Source organism: Kogia breviceps, chromosome 7 (assembly GCF_026419965.1).
Source record: "Kogia breviceps isolate mKogBre1 chromosome 7, mKogBre1 haplotype 1, whole genome shotgun sequence".
NCBI classification, from domain to species: domain Eukaryota; kingdom Metazoa; phylum Chordata; class Mammalia; order Artiodactyla; family Physeteridae; genus Kogia; species Kogia breviceps.
In genome coordinates, this window is record NC_081316.1 from 27,187,115 (window position 1) to 27,206,189 (window position 19,075).

General features: G+C 36.8%; 1 protein-coding gene and 1 long non-coding RNA gene across 5 annotated transcripts in view; one reads left to right on the forward strand and one right to left on the reverse strand.

The window, feature by feature from the left end:
* Nucleotides 1-19,075, reverse strand: part of DNAJC24 (DnaJ heat shock protein family (Hsp40) member C24) — a 75,437-nt gene that overhangs the window by 29,021 nt on the left and 27,341 nt on the right. The window lies entirely within an intron of this gene.
* LOC136794489 (uncharacterized) lies at nt 1,909-17,927 on the forward strand. Its single transcript, XR_010841340.1, has 3 exons — nt 1,909-1,997; nt 8,570-8,649; nt 14,058-17,927. It is a non-coding gene; the product is annotated as an uncharacterized lncRNA (long non-coding RNA).

A 19,075-nucleotide genomic window follows, 5' to 3' on the forward strand; every position in this document is an offset into this window, starting at 1 on the left:
CACTCTTGGTCTTGCTTGCCATAACTGGCAATGGTTATTAACCTCTCAAACGTATTATACAACAAGGGGGGAAAAAGACTGTCCTTGGATCATCAATCAGAACAGATAGTACAATTACACATATTAAAACCTAACTTTCTACCACTTTGAAAAACTAGAAATTCCTAAGTTGATATATTTAAAAACCAAAACCAAAACAAACAACCCTCCCCAACAAGGACTTCTCCTTTCCCAAAATAATTTTCACTGGTTCATTGCTATCTCTACCTCCCTCAAAGTATGTATCTTTCTCTACCTGTTTTTTTTAAATGCTGAATTACCTATGTTTATTGACAGCTTATAATTAGCAGACCTCTTAGAAAGTTGTTTTATATTTGAAGAAACTGAAAGACAAAATATCAAGCAATATTATTCAAATGAATAATATGTTGCAAGTATAGATTTTAGGGTCAGACACAAGAATTTGTGTGACTAAGGCACAGCTAATCTTACAGAGTAGAACTTGTATTATTATAATTAATTTAAGTGAAATTATTAGGATTCAAAGTTAATATAGCCACTCTCCTTTTCAAAAATTATTGGTTTTTCAGATATAAACTTATGATTTTAATTTTCTCCCATTTTACCAAACCTTACAGGTATGACCCTGTTTTTTTAAAAAATTTTATTGAAGTATACTTGATTTACAATGTTATGTTAGTTTCAGGTATACAGCAAAGTGATTCAGATATATATATATATATATATATATATATATATATATACACACACCATATATATATTCTTTTTCAGATTCTTTTCCATTATAGGTTATTACAAGATATGGAACATAGTTTCCTGTGCTATACAGTAGGTTCTTGTTGTTTATCTATTTTATATGTAGTAGTGTGTATCTGTTAATCCCAAACTCCTACTTTATCACCCCTACCCTGTCCCCTTTGGTAACCACAAGTTTGTTTTCTAAGTCTGTGAGTCTATTTCTGTTTTGCAAATAAGTTCATTTGTATTATTAGTTTAGATTCCACATATAAGTTATATCATATTATACTTGTCTTTCTCTGACTTACTTCACTTAGTATGATAATCTCTAGGTCCATCCATGTTGCTTCAAATGGCATTATTTCATTCTTTTTCATGGCTGAGTAATATTCCATGTTACCTATATATATATATATATATATATATATATATATATATATATATATATATAAAATATATATACAACATCTTCTTTATCCATTCCTCTGTTAATGGACATTTAGGTTGTTTCCATGTGTTGGCTACTGTGAACAGTGCTGTTATGAACATAGTAGGGATGCATGTATCTTTCCCAATTACAGTTTTCATCTTTTCTGGATATATGCCCAGGAGTGAAATAGCTGGTTCATATGGTTCACTTTCTTTTTAGTTTTTTAAGGAACCTCCCTACTGTTCTCCATAGAGGCTGTGTACCAACTTACTTTCCCACCAACTATGTAGAAGGGTTCCTTTTTCTCCACACCCTCTCCAGCATTTATTATTTGCAGGCTTTTTGATGATGGCCATTCTGACCAGTGTGAGGTGATACTTCATTGTGGTTTTGATTCACATTTTTGTAATAATTAGCGATGTTGATGGAGCACATTTTCATGAGCCTGTTGGCCATCTGGACATCTTCTTTGGAGAAATGTCTACTTAGGTCTCCTGCCCATTTTTTTGATTACGCTGTTTGTTTTTTTGATATTGAGCTGTATGAGGTGTTTGTATATTTTGGAAATTAAATCCTTGTCAGTTGCATCATTTGCAAATATTTTCTCCCATTCCATAGATTGTCTTTTCATTTTGTTCATGGTTTTCCCTGCTGTGAAAAAGCATTTAAGTTTAATTAAGTCCCATTTGTTTATTTTGCTTTTGTTTCCATTACTCTAGAAGACAGATCCAAAAAATATTGCTGCAATTTACATCAGAGCATTCTGCCTATGTTTTCCTCTAGAAGTTTTACAGTATCCAATTTTACGGTAGGTGTTTAATCCATTTTGAGTTTACTTCTGTATATGGTGTTAAAGAATGTTCTAACCCAGCAAGGATCACATTCAGATTTGATGGAGAAATTAAAACCTTTACAGGGCTTCCTTGGTGGAGCAGTGGTTGAGAGTCCGCCTGCCGATGCAGGGGACACGGGTTCGTGCCATGGTCCGGGAAGATTGCACATGCACATGCTGCGGAGCGGCTAGGCCCATGAGCCAAGGCCGCTGAGCCTCTGCATCCAGAGCCTGTGCTCCGCAACGGGAGAGGCCACAGCAGTGAGAGGCCCGCGTATAGCAAACAAACAAACAAACAACAACAAAAAAAACCCAAACCTTTACAGACAAGCAAAAGCTGACAGAGTTCAGCACTACCAAACCAGCTTTACAACAAATGCTAAAGGAACTTTTCTACGCAAGAAACACAAGAGAAGGAAAAGACCTACAAGAACAAACTTGAAACAATTAAGCAAATGGTAATAGGAACATACATACCGATAATTACCTTAAATGTAAATGGATTAAATGCTCCCACCAAAAGACATAGACTGGCTGAATGGATACAAAAACAAGACCCATATATATGCTGTCTACAAGAGACCCACTTCAGACCTAGGGACACATACAGACTGAAAGTGAGGTCATGGAAAAAGATATTCCATGCAAATGGAAATCAGAAGAAAGCTGGAGTAGCAATTCTCATATCAGACAAAATAGACTTTAAAATAAAGACTATTACAAGAGACAAAGAAGGACACTACATAATGATCAAGGGATCGATCCATGAAGAAGATATAACAATTGTAAATATTTATGCACACAACATAGGAGCACCTCAATACATAAGGCAAATACTAACAGCCATAAAAGGGGAAATCGACAGTAACACAATCATAGTAGGGGACTTTAACACCCCACTTTCACCAATGGACAGATCATCCAAAATGAAAATAAATGAGGAAACACAAGTTTTAAATGATACATTACACAAGATGGACTTAATTGATATTTATAGGACATTCCATCCAAAAACAACAGAATACACATTTTTCTCAAGTGCTCATGGAACATTCTCCAGGATAGATCATATCTTGGGCCACAAATCTAGCCTTGGCAAATTTAAGAAAATTGAAATCGTATCAAGTATCTTTTCCGACCACAACGCTATGAGACTAGATATCAATTACATGAAAAGATCTCTAAAAAATACAAGCACATGGAGGCTAAACAATACACTACTTAATAACGAAGTGATCACTGCAGATATCAAAGAGGAAATCAAAAAATACTTAGAAACAAAAGACAATGGAGACACGACGACCCAAAACCTATGGGATGCAGCAAAAGCAGTTCTAAGAGGGAAGTTCAGAGCAATACAATCCTACCTTAAGAAACAGGAAACATCTTGAATAAACAACCTAACTTTGCACCTAAAGCAATGAGAGAAAGAAGAACAAAAAACCCCCAAAATTTAGCAGAAGGAAAGAAATCATAAAGATCAGAGCAGAAATAAATGAAAAAGAAATGAAGGAAACAATAGCAAAGATCAATAAAACTAAAAGCTGGTTCTTTGAGAAGATAAATAAAATTGATAAACCATTAGCCAGACTCATCAAGAATAAAAGGGAGAAGACTCAAATCAATAGAATTAGAAATGAAAGAGGAGATGTAACAACTGACACTGCAGAACTACAAAAGATTATTAGAGATTACTACAAGCAACTGTATGCCAATAAAATGGACAATCTGGAAGAAATGGACAAATTCTTAGAAACGCACAAGCTGCCAAGACTGAACCAGGAAGAAATAGAAAATGTGAACAGACCAATCACAAGCACTGAAATTGAAACTGTGATTAAAAATCTTCCAACAAACAAAAGCCCAGGACCAGATGGCTTCACAGGAGAATTCTATCAAACATTTAGAGAAGAGCTAACACCTATCCTTCTCAAACTTTTCCACAAGACAGCAGAGGGAGGAACACTCCCAAACTCATTTTATGAAGGCCACCATAACCCTGATAACAAAACCAGGCAAAGATGTCACAAAGAAAGAACACTACAGGCCAATATCACTGATGAATATAGATGCAAAAATCCTCAACAAAATACTAGCAAACAGAATCCAACAGCACATTAAAAGGATTGTATACCATGATCAAGTGGGGTTTATTCCAAGAATGCAAGGATTCTTCAATATATGCAAATCAATCAATGTGATACACCATATCAACAAACTGAAGGAGAAAAACCATATAATCATCTCAATAGATGCAGAGAAAGCTTCTGACAAAATTCAACACCCATTTATGATAAAAACCCTGCAGAAAGTAGGCACAGAGGGAACTTTCCTCAACATAATAAAGGCCATATATGACAAACCCACAGCCAACATCATCCTCAATGGTGAAAAACTGAAACCATTTCCACTAAGATCAGGAACAAGACAAGGTTGCCCACTCTCACCACTCTTATTCAACATAGTTTTGGAAGTTCTAGCCACAGCAATCAGAGAAAAAAAGAAACAAAAGGAATCCAAACAGGAAAAGAAGAAGTAATGCTGTTACTGTTTGCAGATGGCATGATACTATACATAGAGAATCCTAAGGATGCTACCAGAAAACTACTAGAGCTAATCAATGAATTTGGTAAAGTAGCAGGATACAAAATTAATGCACAGAAATCTCTGGCATTCTCATACACTAATGATAAAAATCTGAGAGTGAAATTAAGAAAACATTCCCATTTACCATTGCAACAAAAAGAATAAAATATCTAGGAATAGACCTACCTAAGGAGACAAAAGACTTGTATGCAGAAAATTATAAGACACTGATGAAAGAAATTAAAGACGATACAAATAGATGGAGAGATATACCATGTTCTTGGATTGGAAGGATCAACCTTGTGAAAATGACTCTACTATCCAAAGCATTCTTCAGAGTCAATGCAATCCCTATCAAACTACCACTGGCATTTTTACAGAACTAGAACAAAAAATTTCACAATTTGTATGGAAACACAAAAGACTCCAAATAGCCAAAGCTATCTTAAGAACGAAAAATGGAGCTGGAGGAATCTGGCTCCCTGACTTCAGACTATACTACAAAGCTACAGTAATCAAGACACAATACACAAAAACAGAAATACAGATCAACGGAACAGGATAGAAAGCCCAGAGACAAACCCACACACATATGGTCACCTTATCTTTGATAAAGGAGGGAAGAATATACAGTGGAGAAAAGACAGCCTCTTCAATAAGTGGTGCTGGGAAAACTGGACAGCTACATGTAAAAGAATGAAATTCGAACACTCCCTAACACCATACACAAAAATTAACTCAAAATGGATTAAAGACCTAAGTGCAAGGCCAGACACTATCAAACTCTTAGAGGAAAACACAGGCAGAACACTCTATGACATAAATCACAACAAGATTCTTTTTGACCCATCTCCTAGAGAAATGCAAATAAAAACAAAAATAAACAAATGGGACCTAATGAAACTTAAAAGCTTTTGCACAGCAAAGGATACCATAAACAAAACCAAAAGACATCCCTCAGAATGGGAGAAAATAATTGCAAATGAAGCAACTGACAAAGGATTAATCTCCAAAATTTATAAGCAACTCATGCAGCTCAATAACAAAAAAACAAACAACTCAATCCACAAATGGGCAGAAGACCTAAACAGACATTTCTCCAAAGAAGATATACAGATTGCCAACAAACACATGAAAGAATGCTCAACATCATTAATCATTAGAGAAATGCAAATCAAAACTACAATGAGATATTATCTCACACCGGTCAGAAAGGCCATCATCAAAAAATCTACAAACAATAAATGCTGGAGAGGGTGTGGAGAAAAGGGAACCCTCTTGCACTGCTGGTGGGAATGTAAATTGATACAGCCACTACGGGGAACAGTATGGAGGTTCCTTAAAAAACTACAAATAGAACTACCATATGACCCAGCAATCCCACTACTGGGCATATACCCTGAGAAAACCATACTTCAAAAAGAGTCATGTACCACAGTGTTCATTGCAGCTGTATTTACAATAGCCAGGACATGGAAGCAACCTAAGTGTCCATCAACAGATGAATGGATAAAGAAGATGTGGCCCATATATACAATGGAATATTACTCAGCCATAAAAAGAAATGAAACTGAGTTATTTGTAGTGAGGTGGATGGACCTGGAGTCTGTCATACACAGTGAAGTAAGTCAGAAGGAGAAAAACAAATACCGTATGCTAACACATATATATGGAATCTAAGAAAAAAAATGTCATGAAGAGCCTAGGGATAGGATGGGAATAAAACACAGACCTACTAGAGCATAGAGTTGAGGATATGGGGAGGGGGAAGGGTAAGCAGTGACGAAGTGAAAGAGTGGCATGGACATATATACACTACCAAACGTAGGGTGGATAGCTAGTGGGAAGCAGCTGCATAGCACAGGGAGATCAGCTAGGTGGTTTGTGACCACCTAGAGGGGTAGGATAGGGAGGGTGGGAGGGAGAGAGATGCAAGAGGGAAGAGATATGGGAAAATATGTATATGTATAACTGATTCACTTTGTTGTAAAGCAGAAACTAACACACCATTGTAAAGCAATTATACTCCAATAAAGATGTTAAAAAAAAAGAATGTTCTAATTTCATTCTTTTAGATGTAGCTGTCCAGTTTTCCCAGCACCACTTATTGAAGAGACTGTCTTTTCTCCATTGTATATTCTTGACTTCTTGGTCATAAATTAATTGACTATAAATGAGTGGGTAAATACAGAAAAAGCTTTTGATAAAATTCAGCATCAATTTATGATGAACAAAAAACTCTTCGGAAAGTAGGCGTAGAGGTAACATAACTCAACATAATAAAAGCCATATATGAAAAACCCACAGCTAACATCATACTGAAAGGTGAAAAGCTGAAAGCATTCCCTCTAAGATCAGGAACAAAACAAGGATGCCCACTCTTGCTACTTTTATTCAACGTAGTTTTGGAAGTCCTAGCCATGGCAATCAGAGAAGAAAAACAAATAAAAGAAATCCCAACTGGAAAGGAAGAAGTACAACTGTCACTGTTTGCAGATGACATTATACTATACACAGAAAATCCAAAAGATGCCACCAGAAAACTACTAGAGCTCATCAGTGAATCTGGCAAAGTTGCAGGACACAAAATTAATACACAGAAATCTGTTTCACTTCTATACACTAACAATGAACTATCAGAAAGAGAAATTTAAATAATCAAATTTACCATCACATCAAAAAGAATAAAATATCTAGGAATATACCTACCTGAGGATGCAAAAGACCTGTACACTGAAAACTGTAAAACACTGATGAAAGAAACTGAAGAGGACACAAACAGATGAAAAGATAGTCTTGGATTGGAAGAATCAATATTATTAAAATGACCATACTACCCAAGGCAATCTGCAATCTACAGGTTCAATGCAATCCCTAAGAAATTACCAATGGCATTTTTCACAGAACTGACTTTCTAAAAAAATAACAGCTCTATTGAGCTATAATTCATATACCAAAAGATTCACCCATTAAAAGTCTACAATTCAGTGGTTTTAGAATATTCACAGAATTGTTTGTGCAACTATCATCACTAATTTCAGAACATTTTCATCACCCAGTAAAGAAATCCTGCATCCATTAGCAGTCATTCTCTATTTCTCTTTCCTCCTACCCCCCAACTAATCTACTCTCTGTGTCTGTGGATTTGCTTATTCTGGACAGGTATGATAGACACACACATGCATAGCATATATACATACACACATATTAATTTTAAAACACATTTGTGATTTTTAAGTATCTATAAAAATGAATCTTCCTCAGTTACTTTGGGAATGTTGGTGAATAGCTAAGAATGTGAAAGAGTATATAAACAAAAAAATATGCTCTTCTTGAGCTCAAAATTTAGTTCCGTAACATAACAGACCTTACTAAGGCATTCATTGTGAAAAGTCCTCTGAATTTATTTATTGATATAATAGGATCCTACATATAACATAGTCCCATGGTCCCCAGAGAAAGCCTTACTGTAAAGCTTCAGTGTGATTATGTAGCAGCCAAATTGACAGAACAGTATGAGGAAGTGTACATCTATCAGACTTGCTAATGATTGCCTCTAATCTTCAAAAGAGTTATTTTAACACCATTAATATTTTTTAAGAGACCTTTTGGTTTGAACATAGTTGCTTTAAAATCTCTGCTAATGTCACTATAACAACGATTTCCCTTGAAACCACGTTAAGAGACTCATTCTGAGATTATTGGCAGTTCCAAGAAAATGGGGTCATAAAGGAGGGAAAAGAAGAAGAGGAAGGAGGAGGGGAGTAGGAGGGTAGGGAAAAGCAGAGGAAGGGGAAGAGAGGGGGTGGTGGAGAAAGAAGTGCAGGCGAAGGGGTAGGGAGGCAGAAGAGGAGCGGAAGGAATGAGAAGAGGAAAAGCCAGGGTAAGCGAGGGAAGAGACTGAAGACACTGAAGGGAAGCAAAGCCATGAAATATTTACAGGAGGTACTGATGTTTTCCAGATAAAGAATTGAGAAGGAGACTGCAGGAACTGGATTCACAGAAATGAAGAAATGTAAGAAGTAGGATGATACGTGGCTGGGTAAGTTAATTCATGGCAAAACTTTTCATTACCAAGATCAACCTCTGTGATATACTTTGAACTGTGAGAGTTACTAACTCTAAAATACAATCTTGAATCAAATCGTTTGCTAGTCGCATGCCTTTTCTTTTGTTGGGTATATGCAAGTGTAACACAACCTCTTCCTCTTTGTACATAAGATTTTAAATCTTAAGCAATAGGTTACATTATATCTAATTTAAGTGTAAGCCAGATTGCCCCCATCCCCCAAAAATCATATCAAACAAGTTTTTGATGACATAGTCAACATGAGCTACACAGAGAATTCCAAGTTTAACACTCTGCCTCCCATATCCCCCGATGATAATTAGCAGCAGTGCGCAGGCTAACTTCATCTACCCTCTGGCGTCAGGGAAGACATGGTTTTCGTATAATTAAGGACTTAAAGAACCAATGCCAAACTTATTTTTGCTAAATAAGAGTGGTCACGTACACCTACCGATCCTACAGAGCCTCTTTCCTGTAGCAACTCTGAGCCCCACTCTGTGGCCATGAAGGCCATCAGGTACTAATTAGGTAGTGTGTTCTGTCAAAGCTATCATGCTCTTCTTTTATTAATTGATCATTCTGCCACATTAATGATACTAGTACACCTACATTGAATTCCCTCAAGTACTTTACCCCTGAGATAGAAAAGAAAGCAAAGAAGATATGAGAATGTCACAGATTTACATTACCTACCTCATATTTGAATCAACACTGTTTCCTCTAAAAGTTATCTATTTCTTTTACTTGCAAAAATGCTCCCCTAAACTTAATTTCCTTTAATAAAATGTAACTTCCATTGATTTAACCCTTATAAACTACAATGGGAATGAAATTCCCATTTTCATAAAGAAGTGCTCAAAAATTAATGGTGGGATTTAAATGCATAAAGGCTGGAGAGGTAGAGGCAATTCTTCTTTTCTAACCACCTAATGGCGAGGGAAATTTGCCTAAAATGAAACTCCATAAACAAGAGAAGTGACCTTAGTCTGATAAAAAACTGATGAGTAAAAAAGAAAAGAAAGCATTTAATAACTGTAGTTAAATTCAATGAATATAATATAGTATTTCTGAGATAAAGGTCTAAGTAAGCTTCTTAGGACACTGAGAAAACACATATCCTCTGAGATACTTTTTGGTTTTCCTTATTGCAAATCACTGTTATTATGAAGCAGCCATTAAAGAGTTGGTGAGGAAGTGCCCTTAAGATGGTGCAGTAGTGATTCCCTAACGAATCTGCGTACAGTTTAGGTAGGCAAGAGAGACACACACTGACTGACATGGCTGAGTTTTGTTTTGTTTCATTTTCTGTATGACACTTACTAGCTTAAAACAAGATTATGTTACAAAAAAGTTAGGTATAAAATTACTACAATTGTGTCCTTCACACTTTGACAATATATTAAAATTATGAAGGGTTGAAAAAAACAATTACAAAGGTAAAGTCAAGTACAACTCACTACTGCCACCTAATGCTTAGTAAAATATTGCCTAAAGAAGCAGTCAACACCTCATGTACCACTTTATGCAACTGTAAACTGTTGAAACATGATTTTTAAAATGTCTGAACATCTTCATGGTTTTCTAATTCAGATTGGGAAAATATAATCCATGTTCAAGACTGGCAGACCAAAAATGTGTTTATCCATTCAAAAAAGGCTCATTAACCACCTTACTACAAATCAGATACCATGTTAGCCAATGAGGATCCATGATGGACAAAAACCAGGATCCCTGCCCTTGATGGACTCAGAGTCTAGTGGGGGAGTTCAGATAGGTAAACAATTAATTATAATGGGAAGGATGAGGTGCTAAGAAAAGATGACAGCATGAAAAAGTTGTTAACTTAGAATAAATTTCAGGAGGTTTCTTAATAAAGACACTTGACTGGGTTTTGAAGGATGAATAGGAGTCGGCCTGTGGAGGAACTGTGGAAGGGTGGGAGGGGAAAGGCATTACGTGCAGAGAGAAACAGCAAATACAAGACAGGAAAGGACTAAGATGGATATTAGAGTTATGAATAGCACAACTGTAAGCTACGGTGAGAATGAGTAAATGAACCAGTGAGTAGGGAAAGTTATGAGATGAAGTTGAAAAGCCAGATTGAGCTTAGACCATAAAGGAACTTTTTAGTATGCTAAAAAAAACATGGACTTTTCCCTACTTAAAACTTTACTTACTTGTTTCAAAGACAAAAAAATCTAACCTGATAGTGGGATGGAAGGGGTATGGAGGATAGGTAGGCGGAATTGCAAAAAGAAAACTACTGCAGTCCTCCTGCGACACTTCTGAGGAACTATGTGAACAATGCTGAGGAGGAAGAGAGGAGACAGACAAGGGGAAAGGTGGGAGCCTGGGAACATAGACTTGGAAGGCACCTGTGAAGCAGATAAAGCTACAGGAATACACAGAGAGCAGTCCTTCTCAACTTTTTTGAGTTCTGAACTCCTCCATGAATCTGATTAACAGCCAGGGGAAGGGAAATACACACACAATTTTGTGTACAACTGAGGGATTAAAACCTCTAAAAGAACCTGAGCCTTAGATTAAGACAAGAGTTGGTGATAAAGGAAGAAAGACAAAGATAAAACTCTGAAGGACAGTAACATTTACATCAGATAAAGGAAAAGATGCTAGAAGAGCAGTGAGCAACAAGGTAACTGGGAAACAGGATCCAGAGAAGCCCAGGGAAGAAAGTTCTAAGGCAAATAAAAGACCTGTGACAGTAGCAAACATCACAGTAAACCCACAGAATATGGTAAGTACGGGGACATTGGCCATTTTAGTAGGCACCATTGAGAAGAAGGGCAGTAGTGAAAGAGAGGGGTGAGAAGCAAGTAGATGGTAGTCAAGAAATGTTTGGCAAAGTAGAAAAGCAGGGGAATGTTTTTAGACGACGTTTTACTGGATGAGTGGGAAAAGCTAGTGAAAAGGGAGAATTCAATACAGAGGAAAAAAGGGAACTGGAGCAGGACTAACCATAAAATATGAAAAACTGAACTCTCATTCTGGCTTTGTTATTGCTAGTCATGTGACCCTAGAAAAGTTATTCAGTTGTACAAAATTTCCTCACCTGAAAAATGGAGAGAAAGCTTGCTAAACTACAAGCTACTTATGAAAGTAAGAACCTTTGTCCATCATATTACCATGAACTATACCTGTAGCATCTAGCACAGTGCCTGTAAGACCCTCAATAAACCTTTAATGAATAAATTATCTGTCCATATACCTCACAGTGTTTTGCTAAACTCAAATGACATAATGTGAGTGAACATATTCAGAATACAATTTAAATTTTTTAAAATGGGGGTATAATGAGGGGAAGGTCATTGTAAGACCTCCAACATAAATTATTAAATGCAAGAGGTGCTCATTATTCAAGGATTCTATATTTGCAAATTCACCTACTTGCTAAACTTTACTTGTAACCCCCAAAACAACACTTATAATTCTCTCACGGTCATTCACAGAGATGCACAGAGTGGCAAACATTTTGAATCATCTAACATGCACGTTCCCAGCTGAGGTCAAACAAGGCTTACATGTTTCAGCTCTCATACTGCATGTAAATAAGTGACCTTTTCACAGACTATTTAGTATCACATTTTTCATACTTTGTTTTTTGTTGTAATATTTTACTGTTTAAGATGATCCTCAAGCATATAGAGCATTAAGTGCTGTCTAGTGTTCCTATGCACCAGAAACCTATGATGTGCCTTACGGGGGGAAATACATATTTTAGATAAGCTTCTTCTTTCAGGCATGAGTTACAGTGCTGTTGGCCCTGAGTTAAACATTAATGAATCAACAACGTATATTAAAGTGTCTTTAAGCAGAAGCATACATAAAACAAGGTTATGTAATGATCACTTGCTGAAAATATTGTGACCAGAGGCTCGCAGGAACCTAACCCTGTATTTCCCCTATGAGCAGTGTTTCAGTGTTTGTGGCAACTTTACAGAACATAACCACAGCAAATAAGAAGGACTGTATAATAATATATATATTACAATTAATTTACACCCATCACCTTTGAGAGCTCTCTCTCCGCTCCTTCTCTCCTGCCACACCCCAGGAAGTCCTTAGATAAGAGTATCCGCCATGAGGATTCTACGCCCCTCTTCCAGCTATGCCTTACCCCCCCCCCTTCTTCTAGGGGCTCAGGACACAGGAATTCACTGCCCAAACAGCCTCAAGTCATAGGAGCGTAGACCACAGTAAGGACTCTGGGTGGGGGTGGGAAGAGAAGGAGGCAGGACAGCGGTGGCTTTCTCTGCCCTGCTGCATTAAGGCACAGAACTCCAAGGACTCTACATGCGATCCTGGCTTTCCAGGTCAATATGAAGGGATATTTGTCATGAAAATATACTTTTCAAGATAAAAGAACTTAGTTAATATTATGTTAGCTTGACTTGTAACTTTTAAATATTTAAGCATCTGTCACATAGACCCCCATTTCTAATCTTTTTCTAAGCCTAAGTAAATATTAATATTTACTTGTTAATAAATAAGTAAATATTAAATGGGCCTTATTAATATTACATTACGGGTATCACCTTTTTATAATCTTATCAAAAGAGGAAGGGGAAAAAAACAGTTCAAGAAATGTTCTCAGATTTTTAGTGATCTTAGTGGTAGTTTACTTAGCTTGGAAAAGGAATAACTCTTTCAACAATAATTAAATTTATAAGATTTACTTAGTTTCCAAGGGGATCACAGTCAATCATATGGCAGACCATGAGTGATTTAACCTTTACATTTCTGGTACCTTCACACATTTTAACACAAGACAACAAAGCAACAGGTATATCTTAATATATAAATTATTTCAGATGTTTTAGTGGCTCAGCATGTGTGTAAGTAGTATGTGTGTAAGATGGCATTCACAGTTCAGTCAGGGATATCTAGATAGTCATAGAATTTGAGGGAGTTCTAGATGCAGAAAGTCCATTATAAGAGTAAATCCTAAAATTTGCTTAATACACCTGAGAAGATCATGGCTAAAACAAAACATGATTAAACTCTTACCTTTTCTAGCCTTTTTTATTACGCAACAATACAGGTGTTCCAGTTGAGTACTTCACCACCTGAAGCTCATTTTAACACTGACTTTCTAAAAGCCCAATACTAAGATTGTAGAATAATGTGCCACATTATTTTTAAATAATTTTTTAAATTACAAGATAGTATGCAAGGGCCACTGTGATTATGAAGCAGTCATGTCCAAATTAAAAGATGCATTAAAATGGGTAACTAAGGCTTTTTAAAAAACTTTTCTTAGTCTTACAATTTTAATGACTATTAATTCCTCCTTCCTAAGAAAAGTATCCTTTAACTTAATAAACTGAGAACTATACACTTACACTCCCTATTTTGTTTTTCAGATACTGTCCTTTAAGTAGCAATACATTTATTCTTCTTGGTCTCAATATTCTCCTCTCAACATTATTTAAAGTTCTCAAAAATATGTCTTCAGACTATTGAAAACCTAACGCACTAAAGGTTCTACAGTCTTGGCTAAACTATTAAAAATGAACTGTAACAGGTGGACAGCCTCTGGGGACAGCTATAGGCAAAACATCGGCTCAAAGATGGCCACAGGTCAAATCACTTCACATGCTGTGGCTCTATTTTGTCATCAGTTCACATGGATCAAGGACCATCTAACATCATCACTGAACCCATAAGGAATAACAGAAAAGGGAGAACAGTACTGCAACCAACATAGAGAGGACAAAATAACAGGAGACAACTCCCTTCTTAATCCTTCTATTCTATTTCAGCAAAATCCAGTGCAATCAACCAACGCATGTAGAGAGAGTCTATTATATAAAGTACGCAGAGTTGGTGCTACCAAGGACAGAAAAATTACAGACAGGATTCCTGCCTTCAAAAACTACATTTAGGGATTCCCTGGTGGCGCAGTGGTTGAGAGTCCGCCTGCCGATGCAGGGGACGTGGGTTCGTGCCCCGGTCCGGGAGGATCCCACATGCCACGAAGCGGCTGGGCCCGTAAGCCATGGCCACTGAGCCTGCGCGTCCAGATCCTGTGCTCCGCAACGGGAGAGGCCACACAGTGAGAGGCCCGCATACCCCCAAAAAACCCAAAAAAACCAAAAAACAAAAAAAACTACATTTAGCTGAGAGGCAGCCATAGGCATAACTAATTACGGTAAAGACAGAATGTGGTCAGTGGGACAACAGAGTTACAATGTATCAATGGAACACGTAAGGTGAGACTTTCTGACTAGCTATAAGGGAAAACTTCAGGAAGGAGTTATTTTGAGTTGTACCTTAATGGAAAGTGGACTTCCTCCTATTGAATGGGAAGGAACGGGAAGACTGCTTCTTGTTTCCATTGGTGGTAGACTTGGTTATTCAAACCAACCTTTCCATTGAAAACAACTGGATAAAAAATCTGGATAAATGTGTGTGTGTGTGTGTGTGTGTGTGTGTGTGTGTGTGTGTGTGTGTAACTCTTAAAAGCATCAAAGAGTTAACAAGATAGTAAAGAATTCCAGGCCAAAACTGAAGGGAAAACTGATAATCAAGGACAAAGGATAGGGCTGCTTCTGCTCCAAGGGTATTTCACCTATTCTGGAAAGTATCCTGGAAATAAACTTTCATTCTGATAACCTCATTTGGCTTAAGGTGGTTACACACATCAGGGATGGAATGCCTAAAGGAAGAAAGAACAGGTTTTTGGACTAGAAAACATGAAAGCTGAAAATGAGTCTAACACCCAGCTGTGCAGAGGAGACCCATCCTGTTACATCAGAGTGAGGGACTGAAGCCAGTGTGGGCAGGGTATGTTCCCACACTTACTGGCCCTTGACCTTCTTTCCCTACAATATAGCGACCCGGTGTGTGTGTGGAAGGTCATTTCTCTTTCACAAACTACAAGCAAAACTTGCTGTGCAACCCTGCTCTCCCATTTCCGCAGTCTGGTAATAGTACTAATTTCCCAATATAGCACTAATTTCTCTACCTGAACACTTACATAAGAGTTTTCTTAGGTGTCAAGGTTCAAAGGCAATGTGAAAATGCCATTTAATTAAAACTACTCTTGAAAATCTTTAAATTTTCCATTAAGTATAATATTTGAATTTTCATGAGTACAACTCTACACAGCAATACGTACATATAAGTACATAACATATACAGTAATGAACACGATAAAAAGCACACAACCAAAATATAATTTCACCATTTTAATTTTCTTTTATTTTTTTTTGCCAAACACTGATAACTAAATTTGCATGATATCATCATGCAATATTTTTATATGGCCCTTCATGGCTCTCTAACAGCATCCTGTACATAATTTCTGGTGATGGTGATAAATTATAATAAAGAACCACATGCAAGACACTGGCTAAATGCTTTACATTATTTCATTTAACCTTTACGAAAAAAGAAAAGAAGAATAAGAAAAATCTTTATCTCAATTTTTACAGATAAGGGAACTGAGGCTCAGAGAGGTTAAGTCACTCCTCTTGGGTCACACAAATCATAAATGGCACAAGTGAGACTCAAAGGCAGGGCAAAGTGATACAAAACCAGGACTCTTAATGACTATGCTATACATAAACTTCCCTAAGAAACCACATTTTAGAATTTATATACAAGCATATCTCATTTTATTGAGCTTCATTTTGCTGTGCTTCACAGATATTATGCTTTCTACAAATTAAAGGTTTGTGGTGACCTTGTGTTGAACAAGTCTCAGCACCATTTTTCGAGCAGCATTTGCTCACTTTGTGTCTCTGTATCACATTTTGGTAATTCTTTCAACATTTCAAACTTTTTCATTATTATTGTACTCATTATAATCTGTGATCAGTGATCTTTGATGCTATTGTTGTAATTGTTTTGGGACACCACAAACCACACCCACATAAGATGGTGAGCTTAACAATGTGTGTTCTGACTGCTCCACTGACCCGCTGGTCCCTAACTCTCTCTTTCTCCTCAGTCTTCTCTATTCCCTGAGACACAACAATATTGAAATTGGGCCAATTAATAACCAAACAATGGCCTCTAAGTGTTCAAGTAAAAAGAAGAGTCACATGTCTCTCACTTTAAATCATGAGCTGGAAATGATTGCTTAGTAAGGAAGGCATGTCAAAAGCCAAGATAAGCTGAAAGCTAGGCATCTTGCAACAAACAGCCAAGTTGTGAATAAATGCAAATGAAAAGTTCTTGAAGGAAATTAAAAGTGCCACTCCAGTGAACACATGAATGATAAGAAAGCAAACCAATCATCATTGCTGACATGGAGAAAGTTTGAGTAGTCTGGATAGAAGATCCAACCAGACACAACATTCCCTTAAGCCAAAGCCTAATCCAGACTAAGGCCCTAACTCTCTCTAATTCTATGAAGGCTGAGAGAGGTAAGGAAGCTGTAGAAGAGAAGTTTGAAGCTAGCAGAGATTGGTTCATCAGATTTAAAGAAAGAAGCCATCTCTGTAACATAAAAGTACAAGTTGATGTAGCAAGTGCTGATGTAGAAAAGCTGCAACAAGTAATCCAGAAGATCTAGCTCAGATAATTAATGAAGGTAGCTACACTAAACAACAGATTTTCAGTACAGACAAACAGCCTTATATTGGCAGAAGATGCTATCTAGGACCATAGCTAAAGAGGAGAAGTCAATGCCTGGCTTCAAAACTAGAGGACAAGCTGATTCCTTTGTTAGGGGCTAATAAAAGAATTAGTTGACTTTTAAGCTGAAGCCAATGCTCATTTACCATTTTGGAAATCCTAGGGCTCTTAAGAATTATGTTAAATCTACTCTCCCTGTGTTCTATAAATGGAACAACAAAGCCTGGATGACAGCACATCTGTTGACAACATGGTTTACTGAATATTTTAAGCCCACTGTTGAAAACTTGTGCTAAGAAACAAAAGATCCCTTTCAAAATATTACTGTCCATTGACAATCACTGGTCACCCAAGAGCTCTTGATGGAGATGCACAATAATATTAATGTTGTCTTCATGCCTGCTAACACAACATCCATTCTGCAGCCCATGGATCAGGGAATAATTTCGACTTTCAGGTATTATTTAAGAAATACATTTCATAAGGCTATAACTGCCATAGATAGTGATTCCTCTAATGGATCTGGGCAAAGTAAATTGAAAACCTTCTGGAAAGGATTCATCATTCTAGATGCCATTAAGAATATTTGTGATTCACGGGAAGGGGTCAAAATACTAACATGAACAGGAGTTTGTTAAAAGTTGATTCCAACCCTCATGGATGATTTTGAGGTATGCAAGACTTCAGTGGAGGGAGTAACTGCAGATGCGGTAGAAAGAGCAAGAGAATTAGAATCAGAATTGGAGCCTGAAGATGTGACTGAATTGCTACAATCTTATAACAAAACAGATGAGGAGCTGCTTCTTATGAATGAGCAAAGAGTGGTTTTTTGAGATAGCATTCATTCCTGGTGAAGATGCTGTGAAGATTGTTGCAACAAAGGATTCAGAATATTACATAAACTTAGTTGATAAAGCAGTAGCAGGATTTGAGAGGACTGATTGCAATTTTGAAAGATGTTCTACTGTGTATAAAATGTTACCAAACAGCACTGTGTGCTACAAAAAAACTGTTTGTGAAAGAGTCAGTCGATGCAGCAAATGTCACTGTTGTCTTATTTTGAGAAATTGCTGCAGCCGCCCCAACCTTCAGCAACACCACCCTGATCAGTCAGCAACCATCAACACTGAGGCAAGACCCTCCACCAGCTGAAAGCTCAGATGATAGTTAGCATTTTTAGCAATAAAGTACTTTTTAATTAAGGTAGGTACATTGTTTTTTTAGACATAATGCTATCATATACTTAATGGACAACAGTAGTGTAAACATAACATTTATATGTACTGGGAAACCAAAAAATTCATGTGACTCCATTTATTGAGATGTTTGCTCTACTGCAGTGGTCTGGAACCAAATTCACAACATCTCCAAAGTATGCCTGTACTGTATACGTTACAGCATTTATTATGATATTATTTAAACATCTGTGTCTCCCTCCTAACAATAAACTCTGTTATATCCACAGCATCTAGAATAGTGCCTAGAAATATAGTAGATACCAACTCTAACAAATGTTGAATGAACAGATGAATGAATAAACTCTGTTATATCCACAGCATCTAGAATAGTGTCTAGAAATATAGTAGATGCCAACTCTAACAAATGTTGAGTGAACAGATGAATGAATAACTGCAGACAAACTCAGACTGTTTCAACCCTCATAAATAGATATGAATGTATGAATTTAACTAATTTGAAAAGTATAATTCTCAAATGAAATATTTTGGATTACCTCCAGGGATTACAAGATTTGTATTTTGTATTTTAAAATATTTTGAGACACTAAAAGGTAATGGGT